The following is a 13,244-nucleotide window of genomic DNA, read 5'->3' on the forward strand; positions in this document are numbered from 1 at the left end:
GGGACATAAGGTCTACTGTATATGTAGGAGCAGGTGTGTGTGTGTGTGTGTGTGTGTGTGTATGTGTGAGTGTGTGTATGTGTGTGTGTGTGAGTGTGTGTGTATGTGTGTGTGTGTGAGTGTGTGTGTATGTGTGTGTGTGTGTGTGTGTGTGTGTGTGTGAGATTTTCAAATATCCTTAGAGTATTGATGTGATTTTCAAATATCCTTAGAGTATTGATAAGAAAAAAATACCAGTGTTTAAGGTGGCAGTGGCCAGGCTGAGCTGTGGATCATCGAAGCATCTGGGTAATGAATGGGGTATCACTATGTTGTAGGATGCCTCTCTGGGGATGGGATAAATTCCTGAGTTTTGTTGATATGGCTGTAGCCATGCCAGTGACCCTGGTATCTCAGACCCATGGAAGTGGAGAAGCCGGCCCCAAGTGAGGTTCAGAGGGATGGCGTCAGCTCTGGTCCAAGTAGAAGTGTTTATTAATGGCTGACAAGTGTATACAGAAAGCATCAATCACAGCACAGCTTTCTCCTATATGGCTGTGTAACCCGAGGCTGCTTTTCTATAGAGACCTCCTACTAAGACTCACTGACTCCTCCTCCTTGCATAGTAGGTGCTTACCATCAGAGTGAGAACGGTCCACCCAAGCCCAGCTTTTCTGTGTGCGTGGCTGCCATTTCTTCATCCCCATGTCACCCCAGTCGGGTTTCCAGGACCTAACCATGCAGGACATGGCAACCTTGTGGGAGGTTGCCTGTCAGCCCTATTCAGGAATTGCCAGTGCTTCTCCTGAAGCCCTTCTTAAGAAAACATCTGCGTTCATTTTGTGAACTGAGCACTAGAGGAAAATTTAAAATAAGCTGGAGCTGCTTCTTCTGAGATACTGATGTTCAGCTGTGGATTCTTGGTAAGGGAAGGAAGGTAGTGTCTTAGTGGGGCCAGGGAAAGGGAACTGCTGTTCTAGAACTCTATGATTGATTAGAATAGCTTCATGTTGTATTTAGGTCAGCGGCCTTGAGAGGAAGTTGCCATATGACTTTGGAATTCTAAGTAAGCAGAGTTTGCTGACATCTAGAAATCAGAAATCTCGAATGGAGGGAAGACAGTGTTCAAGAAGCTGGTGCCGAGTCTGACTTTTGAAAAAGCTGGGTTTGAACTGGACGGTCTGATGCAGATGGGTTAGGATCAGGAGATGGGTAATTACATTGTTAAGAGGTTTTAGCCAACTGCATTAGGAAGACAGCCACCAAGGCAAGCTTTTAGAACATCACTGGCCACCACATTTTGGCCACAGAATGCAGTCGTTGGTCTGGGCCAGTTTTCTACCCAGGAAAATGGATTTTGACTAATCCCAAACTTGATGGCAAATCAGAATTATTCATCTGAGAACTTTTCTAAAATGTACACACATACATGCAGAATTTTATCTCGCTCGTACCCCAAGATTCTCAGTCTGTAGTCTGAGAGATGCTAACTTGAGCCACCTATGCAATGGATAATTTTAGGAATGTTGTCAGGTGATCGTGATGAGCACACAGGTTCAGATAGTGCAGAGACAGGCAGTGTCTATGTTGACAAGCTGGTTTGGAGCAGGTGGTAGATATGCTGAAGCTGCCAGGTAGTCTGGCCTTGAGATAACAGTGGTCAAGGCCACTTGAAAGTGTGCTTTCTGTAGGAGTTACAGAACTATGTACAACAGAGGGCTTGCTGCTAACACCCCAGGAGCCTTTATTCCATACATTCAGCTCTGACTTATGTGCAGGTGTCCATATCTTATACTTGGTGAAACTTGTATAGGCATAGGCTTTACACAAGATGGGAAGTTCTGTGAATGATAGAAATAGGAGATGGACCCAAGTTTCTTACTCAAAAGTGACCAAAGGAGGGTGGTCTCAAAAGTCATTGAAGATTGTGACCATACACTTCAAATGAACAGATTGACCTTAGAACACAAAGAAAGCAACAAACTTGCTTAGAGTGAAGCCAGTACAGGATGAATTAGACTCTTCTTGCTTCCATGTTAAATGCCACAGACTGTGTGATTTACAAAGAATAGAACCTTATTTTCCCACAGTTCTGAAGACCGAGAAGCCCAAGATCAAAGCAATTACACCCGGTGTCGGGTGAGAGTGTCCTGTTGCACATTTACTCAGCAGAATATAATTTAGTAATGAGATGCACTTCCAAAGGCTCAGGTATTGAAGGCCTGGTACCTAGTGCAAGCGGTGTTCGGAGACTAAGCTCTACAGAAGTGACCTGAGCACAGGACTCTGAATCTCTCAGTAGACGTATCCGTTGATGGATTCAAAATTTGACTGTGGGATTTGGAGAAACCATGGAAGGTAAGGCTTAGTTGGAGGAAGGGAGTCACTGTGAAAATACCCTGGAATGGTATACCCTGACCAGGTCCTTGCCTGTCACTGTGTTTACACAGTCTCTACATTTTCTCATTACCGTGATGTTCTGTCTCACCACATGCTCAAAACAGTGGAGGAGTTGACCATGGTCTGAACCCTCTGCCAACAGTGAGGCAGAAGAAATGCTTCATCCTTTCCAAGTTAATTTCCTTATGGTATTTGTCACAGTGAATAGATAGTCTGGCTTACACAGGTAGAAAGGCCAAGTTTGATCCCTCTAGCCCTTTTACAGGGCACTAATCCATTCACAAAGGTGAGGCTGCCACGACCTGACAGTCGCTTCTTATGGCCCCCAATTCGTGAAATCATCTCAGTGGGGGGCTAAGCTTCAACACAGATTTTAAAGGAGATACATTAAAGTCCAGATATGGGGGCTGGGAAAACAGACAGAAACCTAGAGAAAACTCACTGTTCCCATCTGACACCATGTATTCATCGTTCGCTCATTATTACTTCCACAATTAGAGCACAGGCCCTTTACTCCTATTCTTTGAGTTTCGGTTTCCCTACTGTGTGACTTTCTCTTCTGCCCTGATGAAGTCCCACATCAGATGTCACAGTTCCTCAGTGCTACCTTGTTGTCACGTTGATGGACGACACGTCACACAGAACTTCCTTAGTCCCTTTTAGCTGGACATCTCACCTCCCTGATCTCTTGGGACCAGGAGAATGTAGAGCAGACTATTGGGTTGTAGAAGAAAGTCGAGGCTACTCTGGGGAGACTGGCTCTTTTTCATTTGCAGATAAGGCCTCTCTAGCAGCCAAACAGAGAAAGAAGGAATTTTGCCTGTAACTAAATGTGTTATACTTGCCTTGCTGTTATCAAGCCCCTGAAATGTGACCTAAGAGGAGAGGCCTCATTCAGGCTCACAGTTTCAGAGTGGTATTCCAAGGCCACATGGACCCAGAGCTTTAGGCCTGAGTTTGTGTGAATTACCGCAGACCATGGTAACATGTGAAAACCAGCTGTAGAGAGAGGGGTGTAGACAGGCACAAAGTACAACCACCAAAGGCAAAAGACAAAGCCAAGGGTAGGCTTTACCTCCTAACTTTTCATTTCCTCCAACAGTAACAAGGCCAGCTGGGAGCCAAGTACCTACCAGTGAGCCAGCCCATGGGGGCACATTTCATGTTCAAACCATAACACTAAGCAAAAGAGTCCACAGATACTATTCAGATCTCCCTCTAGTTTGTCCAAAGAATCATGAAAGCACTTAGGTCTCTCAGCGAAAGCATCTCAGTGTGTCTTAGTGTACTTTAGATAGCTGGCGAACTTCTGGAACACCCGTTTTGCTTTCCTTTCCTTTTAAAAACCATGATTATTTTCCTTAAGTTCATTTGTGAGACAGGGGAGTACCACCGAGCTCAGGCTGGCTTTAAATTCATGCTCCTGCGGCTTGTACTGGGATTGCAGGTGTGCATGGTCACCTGCCTTCTTAACCATGGCTACCAGGGGTACCTACGCACCTGGGCCCACTGAGCTTTTAAAGGAAGAACGAAAGTGCCAAGGCAAGGAGAACTTTATATTCTGTGATTCAGTTTGACATGTAGGGAAAAATAAGCCCCGTGTCTAATCATTTTGCAGTTTGTCAATTAACAATGAAAACTGTGTTCTTTAGGGTTCTGCAGTAGACATTTTGGACAGCAATGCATTAGGCCATAAATTAAAATAGCAATTAAAATATTATGCTAAGTATTCTCTTATTTATAACCTATTAATTTATTGTAAAGCAGTTTGCCTTTTTCGACGGTGGAGTTTAATGAGTTTCTTTCTGAAGAACCATAAAATTATGCTCAGAGAAGAGGGGACTCTTGTTTTTTTAATAAGCAATGTAGCTGTCACCAGATGTTATAAAGATTGATTACTAATGCACTTTTAATGAAGATAATTTATTAGATAATAAGATTCTTTTTCTTCCTTTAAATTTCCAGTAGGAGGAAATCATCAAGTGTTTTTTTTTTTTTTTTCCATTTTAAATTAAAGGTTTTCTACAATTGGTTTTCCTCTAAGCCTTAAAATGGATGATCAAATTCAATTATGTAACAAATACACTTAAAATGAGGCCTAAGCCACTCTCTCAGACTTTTATATCTGCTTCAATCCCATCAAAGCTTTTGCAAGCAAGAAATAACACATAGCCTAAGAAACACGACTAGATGAAGGCTATTATATTTAGTAACTGCTCCATAAATGTTTGCTGTATGAATGAAAATTTATGTTACTATTTTTGTTAGAAGCATTGATTCAAAGATTTCTCCTCTTTGAGGACACCCATCAGAAGCTTGTTTATCAATGATAGAGGATCACTTTCCCTAGGTCTTTTTTCCTGAGTCCAGGGACATGTACATGTTGCAAAGGTTAAGAATGTGTTAGACCTGTGCTCAGTCTGATGGCTAGCTGCAAGCATCTTAATCTGTATCAGTAAGGCTTTGGCAGAGCCTCTCAGGAGACATCCATAGATGCTTGCAGCTAACCATCAGACTGAGCACAGGGACCGCAATGGAGGAGTTAGAGAAAGGACTGAAGGAGCTGAAGCGGTTGGTAACACTATAGGAAGAACAACAATATCAATAAACCACCCCCACAGATCTCCCAGGGACTGAGCCACTAATCAAAGAGCACACATAGAGGAACCCATTGCTCCAGCAGCATATGTAGCAATGGGAGGAAAGGTTCTTGACCCTGGGAAGGGTCATTTTCTCAGGGTAGGGGAATGCCAGGGTGTTGAGGTGGGAGTGGGTGGGTGAGAGCGGGAGCATCCTCATAGAAGCAGGGGGAGGGGGATGGGAGAGGGGGAAATCGGGAAAGAAGATAACATTTAAAATGTGAATACATAAATTATCCAATAATTTTTTTTAAACTTAAATAAAAAGAAGAATGTGTTAGACCAAACGTGGACTGTTTTCTTCACTGAAGGAGTTGAAACTGTCCTGCCCTAGTAATGCCAAGTAGTCAGGACATTAAAGCAGGACATGTGAAACATCTCTTATTCATGATCGCAAAGAGATTCAAGTTGCACAGTGTAGTGAGAGTTTTAGTTTCTTGTCTTTTTTTTCTTTTTAGTATAGTTAACACAATATTGAATGTGTCTTTAGATAGCCCTGTCATGGTGGTATTTTTAATAGCCACTAACCTTGCCTGGTACAGTCTGGGGGTTGTAAATTGGCATGGAAATTTAAAGCAGGTTCTTGTTGGTGCACAGCACAAATTAGTTAAATATATATATATATATATATATATGTATATATATATATATATATATGTATATATATATATATATGTATATATATGTTATATATAAATAGTTTGGTTTTTGTTTATTTTTCTTTTGGTTTTATTTATTTATTTTTCATTTCCAGTTGTCTATGATGCAGCTTATACGAAGATAATTTTTCTGTTAACTGAATACTGACATTGCAAAAGAAAAAGTTGCTGCTGTCTTTTCGACATTCTGAATGCTTCTAAGTAAATACAGTTTTTTTAAAAAAAATTTAAAAAACCCAGTTATAGCATCTGAATATGGTTTTGTTTTAATCCCAGGTGTGAGATATGCAGCTGCTTCACAGAAGGTGATTATGATTTGCCTCATGCACTAACAGGGCTGTGTTCTCTGCCCACTGCAGATGGTTTAATTCTGGGGACTCTGGAGAGGGTATAGATGGAGAGTCCCAAGGGGCTGGGGCAGCTGCTGCCTTCCACACCTCACCTCACCTGCTGGTTCATCCCACTTCTCTGGTTGCTGTTACATTGCTATCACTGGTTTTCCAGACTGCTGGCCATTATGATGTCAAAGACCATATTCACCCCAACACTCCTTATTAGCAGGAAGTAGCTTATAGAGTTCTAAGATCCCTTTTTTCTCTCCTACCTAGAGTTGGTAGGTTGGAAGGGATTAGGGAGGAACAAGTGTGGGAAGGAAAATTGAGATATGGGAAGTCAACAAAAGAATAAAAAAAAAATGCCAACACAGAGTGAAAATATTTCCCAAATTTTTATTAAAGTTTTCTATCTAATAACAAAGAAGTATAACTTAAGAACTCCCCCAGATTTGAGGACACAGAGCTCAGAAAGATTATGGAAAGAAAAACCTTCCCTTAAAATCTCTCATCGTATCTTGAAAACTGCATGCAAGTTTGACACTGTAAGTCAATATCTAACTCTTTGTTGTGTGATCCCCAAATGACATCCAAAGCAGGGATTTCCTCCTTCTCACTGGCTCATAGAACTTCTGGAGCTATAGACCGAGTTTAGGAGAGCTAGTGCTCTACAGTAGACTCAGAACCCATGTGATGTCCTGTCAGACCTGGGCTTTCATTTTGGAAACCTAGACTTTCATAAAAGAGGTAACAGTGTCTTTATATGCAGCCATCTCCAAGAATCAACAATGGGGCAGCCATGAACTTACACGAACTTACAATCAGTGATCACGGGATGGTTACTTAATAATATAATATTTATTTCATTTATTTTTGACAACTTTGTACATATGTTTGTTGTATCTTGATCATATCTACTCACACCTCCCCCTCTCACTTTCTGTAGACATTCTCCAACACCCATCCACTGAGTTTCATTAGAGGGCTATTGAAGGATTTTGTTGGTGTGATCCTGTGTAGCCAACCACTAGCCATAGTACTTTCTAAAGTGCAATGGCTGTGTGATGTCCAGAATTTCATACCAGCTCTCCCCATCACTTGGCTCTGACATTCTTTCTGCTCCCTCTTCCATGATTGTCCGTAACAGTTGGAAGAGTGACAAAGATATCCTATTTATCGCTCAGCACTCAACAGTCCATGTTCTATGTACAATATCCGGTCTGTTGGTATATAGAGTGCTTTCATTACATGAAAAATGGGAGATTATCTTTTGAACTTGTCTGCTGTTCCCATTTCTGGAAACATTTCTCTTATGACTCTTTTATTTAAGGTTGTTTTATGCACCTTTAGAACTAGCTGCTGCCTCTTCCTTCTTCCTTCCTTCCTTCTTGTCCATAGATTGTTTTTCCAGGCTAACATCATATCGTGGAATCTCCACTTGTGCCTTATTTTATCTTTGCCCTTGTTAGATTGCTCGGTTCCTCTAGCAAGTCTTCCTGCTCTATCCATTCTTTTGGACAAACTTTTTCTTCTTCTTCTTTTTTTATTTTTGACTTCATTAGCCTTTCATTATCAGTGTTTTGAATTGGTTTCTCTGTTGAATCCTTCCTCCATATCTTATATCTTCTTCTGTATGCTGTGTCTATCCAGCTCTTTCTTTGTGTTTTCTATCAGGAGACGATGATGATGATGATTACATTGAATGTAGTTAAAACCATTTTTCCAGTTATTTAGGATTTCATGTAACTCATTCTTATTGTGAAGATATAGTAATTTTGGGGGGATTATGCTGCCTTTTAAAAATGTTTTTATATTAATGCACTGGGATTTATGAATACGGTGCAATGCTTTGCTCATTTTATTTTGTACCAGTTATATTCTTTCAACTGAAGTATTTGTAAAGTTCATATGGAGGTTGGATGTCATAGAGTTAAGTGTGCAGTTCAGAAAATAGTTTCTAAGTTCAGGAGTGCATGGTGTAAATTATGTATTATTTCCTGAGCAGAAGATTAACTACAAGGGCAGTCACAACTGCTTGATATTACCACTATGCAAATGTTGTATTAGCCAATAAATAATAGCAGCCTTTTGACTTGAATATTTGTTGATAAACAGCCAAAGACACTATGTAGTATGTTTAGATTTTAATAAATAACTCTAGGAGTGAGAGCAAAGTAGGATGAGTAAGTATTAAGCATTAAATCAACTTTGAAAAAAATTAATGTGAGTAAAGTAGTTAGAAGGGGAAAGTTGGAGTCCATAGATTTTTACAGATTGTTAAAGCTAACGAAGGTTATAGTTAAGTAAAAAGGAGAGGGGATGAAGGCGAGAAGAAGAAAACTACACAGGGGTAAGAGGAGCGCTACTTGAGGCATGAGAATAAAGAATGTCTTTAGGAAACCAGGCAGAGAAACACAAACAGTCCTAAAGCCGAACAAAGCAACATGCAAATAAAAGCGAAACCATCAGGAGACACGTGCAAGAAGAGATAGAAAGTAAAAGAGAGTAAGACGAGGAGAAGGGATTCCTATGGAGCAGACTGATGGCTCAGCTGTGTTGACATGCCGCAGAGTGAAAGCCATTTTGGTCTCTGCAGCCTTTGCGACCATAGTGTTGGTGGGGTTCTAGCACATGGGAGAGAAATCACAAGGCCTTCCTTGGTGGCTCTCTTGGACCCAGTCACTCTATAGTGGCCTCTTCGGGTCTTAGAGGGATGTGAGGGGAAGTGGCTCCTCGTCTCAGCTGTTTGCTTTTGGGGAGCACTGTTATTTGGCAGCCAGTAGGCTGGCATGGAGAGGACTTGGCAGCTGGACTGTGTCACAGCTTCCTCCTGGCTTCCCTGAAGAGATTTCCAGTGGCTTCCTAAGTCCATTTACAGAATTTGTCTTTTGAAGAATAAGATCTTGCTATGTTTGTGTTTTCTCATACCAAGGTTTCTAGTTCATCTTGATGGTTACTTTTTTTTTTTTTTTTTTCATCTTGACTAGGCTTTAGTACCTAGATATTTGGTCAGTTATTATTCTGGAGTTTTATTGCAGTCAGTTTTTCTCTTTCTCCTTCCCTGCTTCCCTCCCTTCTATCCCTTCCTCTATTCCCTACTTTCCCCTCTCTCCCCCTTCCTTCCATCCTTCCATCCATCCTTCCTTCCTTCCTTCCTTCCTTCCTTCCTTCCTTCCTTCCTTCCTTCCTTCCATTCCTCTCTCTCTCTCTCTCTCTCTCTCTCTCTCTCTCTCTCTCTTTCTGTCTTCCTTCCTTCCTTCCTTCCTTCCTTCTTTCCTTCCTTCTTCCTTTTCTCCCTCCCCCTTTCTCTTCCTGTGATGGCTTGTATATGCTCAGCCCAGGAAGTTCCACTATTAGAAGGTTCAGCCCTGTTAGAGTATGTGTGGTCTTGTTGGGGTAGCTGTGTTGCTGTGGGTGTGGACGTTAATACCCTAGTCCTAGACACCTGGAAGTGAGTCTTCCACTAGCTGCTTTCAGATGAACGTATAGAACTCTCCGTTCTTCTTGCACCATGCCTGCCTGGATATTCCCATGTTCCCACCTTGATGATAATGGACTAAACCTTGGAAGCTGTAAGCCAGCCCCATAAATGTCTTTTATAAGACTTGCCTTGGTCTCAGTGTCTCTTCACATCAGTAAAACACTAACTAAAATACTTTCTTTCTTTCTAAATGAGATTAAAGTTTAAACCAGAAGACTCTGAATAAAGCCAATCCTCATCATTATTTGGCTATCTGGGTCCCACCTAATCAGCTGAAGGCTTCAGTAGAGGCTGACCTCATCTCGGGAGAAGGGAGTTCCAGCAACAGATGGTCCTTCTTTCAAGCTGCACCCTTTCGTAGGTTTCCTGCAGATTTCGGACAAGATAGCTTCCATGACATGTGGGCAACAAGTACCTTAAACACAATCCATTTCAGAGGACAACAATGAAGAGCAGTATTGTTCTCTATTGGCTGGTTTATGGGTACAACCTTTGTATGTATATGTGAGCCGTGTCACAGAAGTTGGATGCCCTCCACCATGATGATCTCTGGCAGAGCTTTTGAACCACATGCTCACTGTGTCAGTGTTTCCATTGAGGACTATGACATAGCTGTTAGTGTCTCTGTTGAGTGCTGTGGCACAGGTGTACTTTGGATCAGCTGTTGAGTGAAGGCATTAGACAGGAACTGGACACTGGTCGGTTATTTTTTTCCTTCAAGGTTCATCTATGTTGTTGTAAATGGCTGGACAACCTTTGTAAAGCTATGGTTGAACAGTTCACCATTGTGTATGTGTGTCACACTTTATTCACACAAACTGGAGAGAGGAGGGACAAAGTGCTTGGGATGAAGGGAGATGCTAATACATAGATGCTGATAGTGTTTTAGTGACAAACTGGTCTCTGACCACGACTAGAGTCACTAATTAGGTATTATATATTCCAAGATTCCCATCAGAAGAATCACTAGGAAACAAGTTTTATGTGCTTTCAATCTAAAGTATGTGTGTGAGGTGATGCATGCATTATGGCCTTTATTTGGTCATTTCACACTGTACATCCATTATAATGTCACATTGTGTTTCATAAATCTGCTGCTGCTCTTCTTCATCTGTGAGGGTTATTGAAGGACCTTTGTAGGTATCAATATCTAAGGATATTCCAGCCCCGCATACAAAAGAATAAAGTATTTGTATCTAACATAAATGTAGCCTCATTTATGCCTTAAGTCATTTCTAGATCGCTTACAATACTTTACACAATGTAAATTATTGTGATCCAGTAATATTCTTTTTTTTGGAACAATGATAAGAAAATAAACAGCTTGTATATGTTCAGTAAAGACACGTTCCCTCAATGTTTTCAGCCTGTGGCTGGTTCAGTCTGCAGAGGAAACCACAGAGGACCAACTGTCTATAATTATTTATCAACTCTAAATGAAGCAAAGAAGCAGGAAAAGGTAACCAATTCTGATTGACTAAATTCAGATCAATAACTTCTATTATAAAAATTGCCTTATTTTCCTGAGAATTGGGGAATTGTTATATGGAACTTAATTTTATTATTATTACTTCTTTCTTTCTTTTTCCTGTTTTTCTTTTTTTTTTTTACACTCCAGGTTTTATTCCCCTCCCAATCTAACCTCCAACTGTTCCGCATTACATACTTCCTCCCTGCCCCTCTGTCTCCATGAAGATGTCCCCACCCCACCTACCCCACCAGACCTCTAAACTCCCTGGTGCGTCTAGTCTCTTGAGGGTTAGGTTCATCTTCTCTGACTGAACCCAGACCCAAGAGTTCTTTGCTGTATATGTGCTGGGGACCTTATATCAGCTGGTGTGTGTTGCTTGGTTGGTGATCCAGTGTATGAGAGATCTCAGGCATCCAGGTTAATTGAGGCTGCTGGTCTTCCTACAGAGTCGCCCTCCTCCTCAGCTTCTTCCAACTTTTCCCTAATTCAACCACAGGGGTCAGTAGCTTCTGTTCATTGGTTGGGTGCAAATATCTGCATCTGACTCTTTCAGCTTCTTGTTGGGTCTTTTGGAGGGCAGTCATAATAGGCACTTTTTTGGTGAGCACTCCATAGCCTCAGCAATAGTGTCAGGCCTTGGGGCCTCCCCTTGAGCTGGACCCCACTTTAGATCTGTTGCTGGACCTTCTTTTCCTCAGGCCCTTCTCCATTTTTTGTCCCTGCAGTCTTTCAGACAGGAACAATTATGGGTCAGAATTCTGACTGTGGAAAGGCAACCCCATCCCTCACTTGATGTCCTGTCTTTCTGCTAGAGGTAGTCTCTGCAAGTTCCCTCTCCCCACTGTAGGGCATTTCATCTAAGGTCCCTCCCTTTGAGTCCTGACAGTCTCTCACCTCCCAGGTCTCTGGTACATTCTGGAGTGTCCTTCCAACTTCCTACCTCCTGGAGTTGCTTGTTTCCATTCACACAGATCTATCACTTGTTTGGTTAGAGTTACCCCAAGATATTTTGTTATTTGTGGCTATTGTGAAGAGAGTTGTTTCCCCAATTTCTTTCTCAGCCTGTTTATCATTTGTATAAAGGAAGGCTACTGATTTATTTGAGTTAATTTTATATCTGGTCACTTTGCTTAAGTTGTTTTTCAGCTGGAGAAGTTTTCTGGTAGAATTTTTGGGATCACTTACGTATACTATCATATCATCTGCAAATAGTGATACCATTATTTCTCCTTTGTCAATTTGTATCCTCTTGATCTGTTTTTGTTGTCTTGTTGTTCTAGCTAGCACTTTGGGTAGTATATTGAATAGATATGGGGAGAATGGGCATCATTGTCTTGTCCTTGATTTAGTGAGAATGCTTCAAGTATGTCTCCATTTAATTTTATATTTGCTGTTGTTTTGCAGTAAATTGCTTTTATTATGTTAGGTATGGGCCCTGAATTCATGATCTCTCTAATAATTTTAACATGAAGGGGTGTTGTATTTGTTAAATGCTTTTTCTGCATCTAAGGAAATGATCATGTGATTTTTTTCCTTTGAATTTGTTTATATAGTGGATTACATTAATGGATTTTTTTAATATTGAACCAACCTTGCATCCCTGCGATGAAGCCTACTTGATTGTGGTGAATGATGGTTTTGATGTGTTCTTGGACTCAGTTTGCAAGAATTTTATTGAGTACTTTTACATAGATACTCATAATCGAGATTGGTCTGATTTTTCGTTGGGTCCTTGTGTGGCTTTGGTATCAGAATAATTGTGGCTTCTTAGAATGAATTAGGTAGTGTTTCTTCTGTTTCTATTTTTATGAAACAGTTTGAGGAGTATTGGTATCAGATCTTCTTTGAAGGTCTGGTAAAATTCTGCACTAAATCTGGCTTTGGACTTTTTTTTGATTGGGAGGTTTTTAATGACTTCTCTTTCCTTATGGAATATGAGTCTGTTTAGATAGTTTACCTGCTCTTGATTTAACTTTGGTATGTGGTATCTGTCTAGAAAACCATCCATTTCATCTAGATTTTCCAGTTTCTTTGAATATAGGCTTTTGTAGTAGGATCTGATGATTTCTTGAATTTCCTCCCTTTCTGTTAAATCTTTCTTTTCATTTCTGATGTTTTTAATTTAGATACCCCCTCTGGGTCTTTTAAGGTAGTTTGGCTAGGGGTTTATCTTGTTGATTCTCTTAAAGATACAGCTTTTGGCTTTGTTGACTCTTTGTATTGTTCTCTTTGTTACTATTTGATTACATGAGCTTGTGTTATAACATTCTGTTTACAGCAGGT

This window comes from Micromys minutus, assembly GCF_963924665.1.
Source record: "Micromys minutus genome assembly, chromosome: 20".
NCBI classification, from domain to species: Eukaryota; Metazoa; Chordata; class Mammalia; order Rodentia; family Muridae; genus Micromys; species Micromys minutus.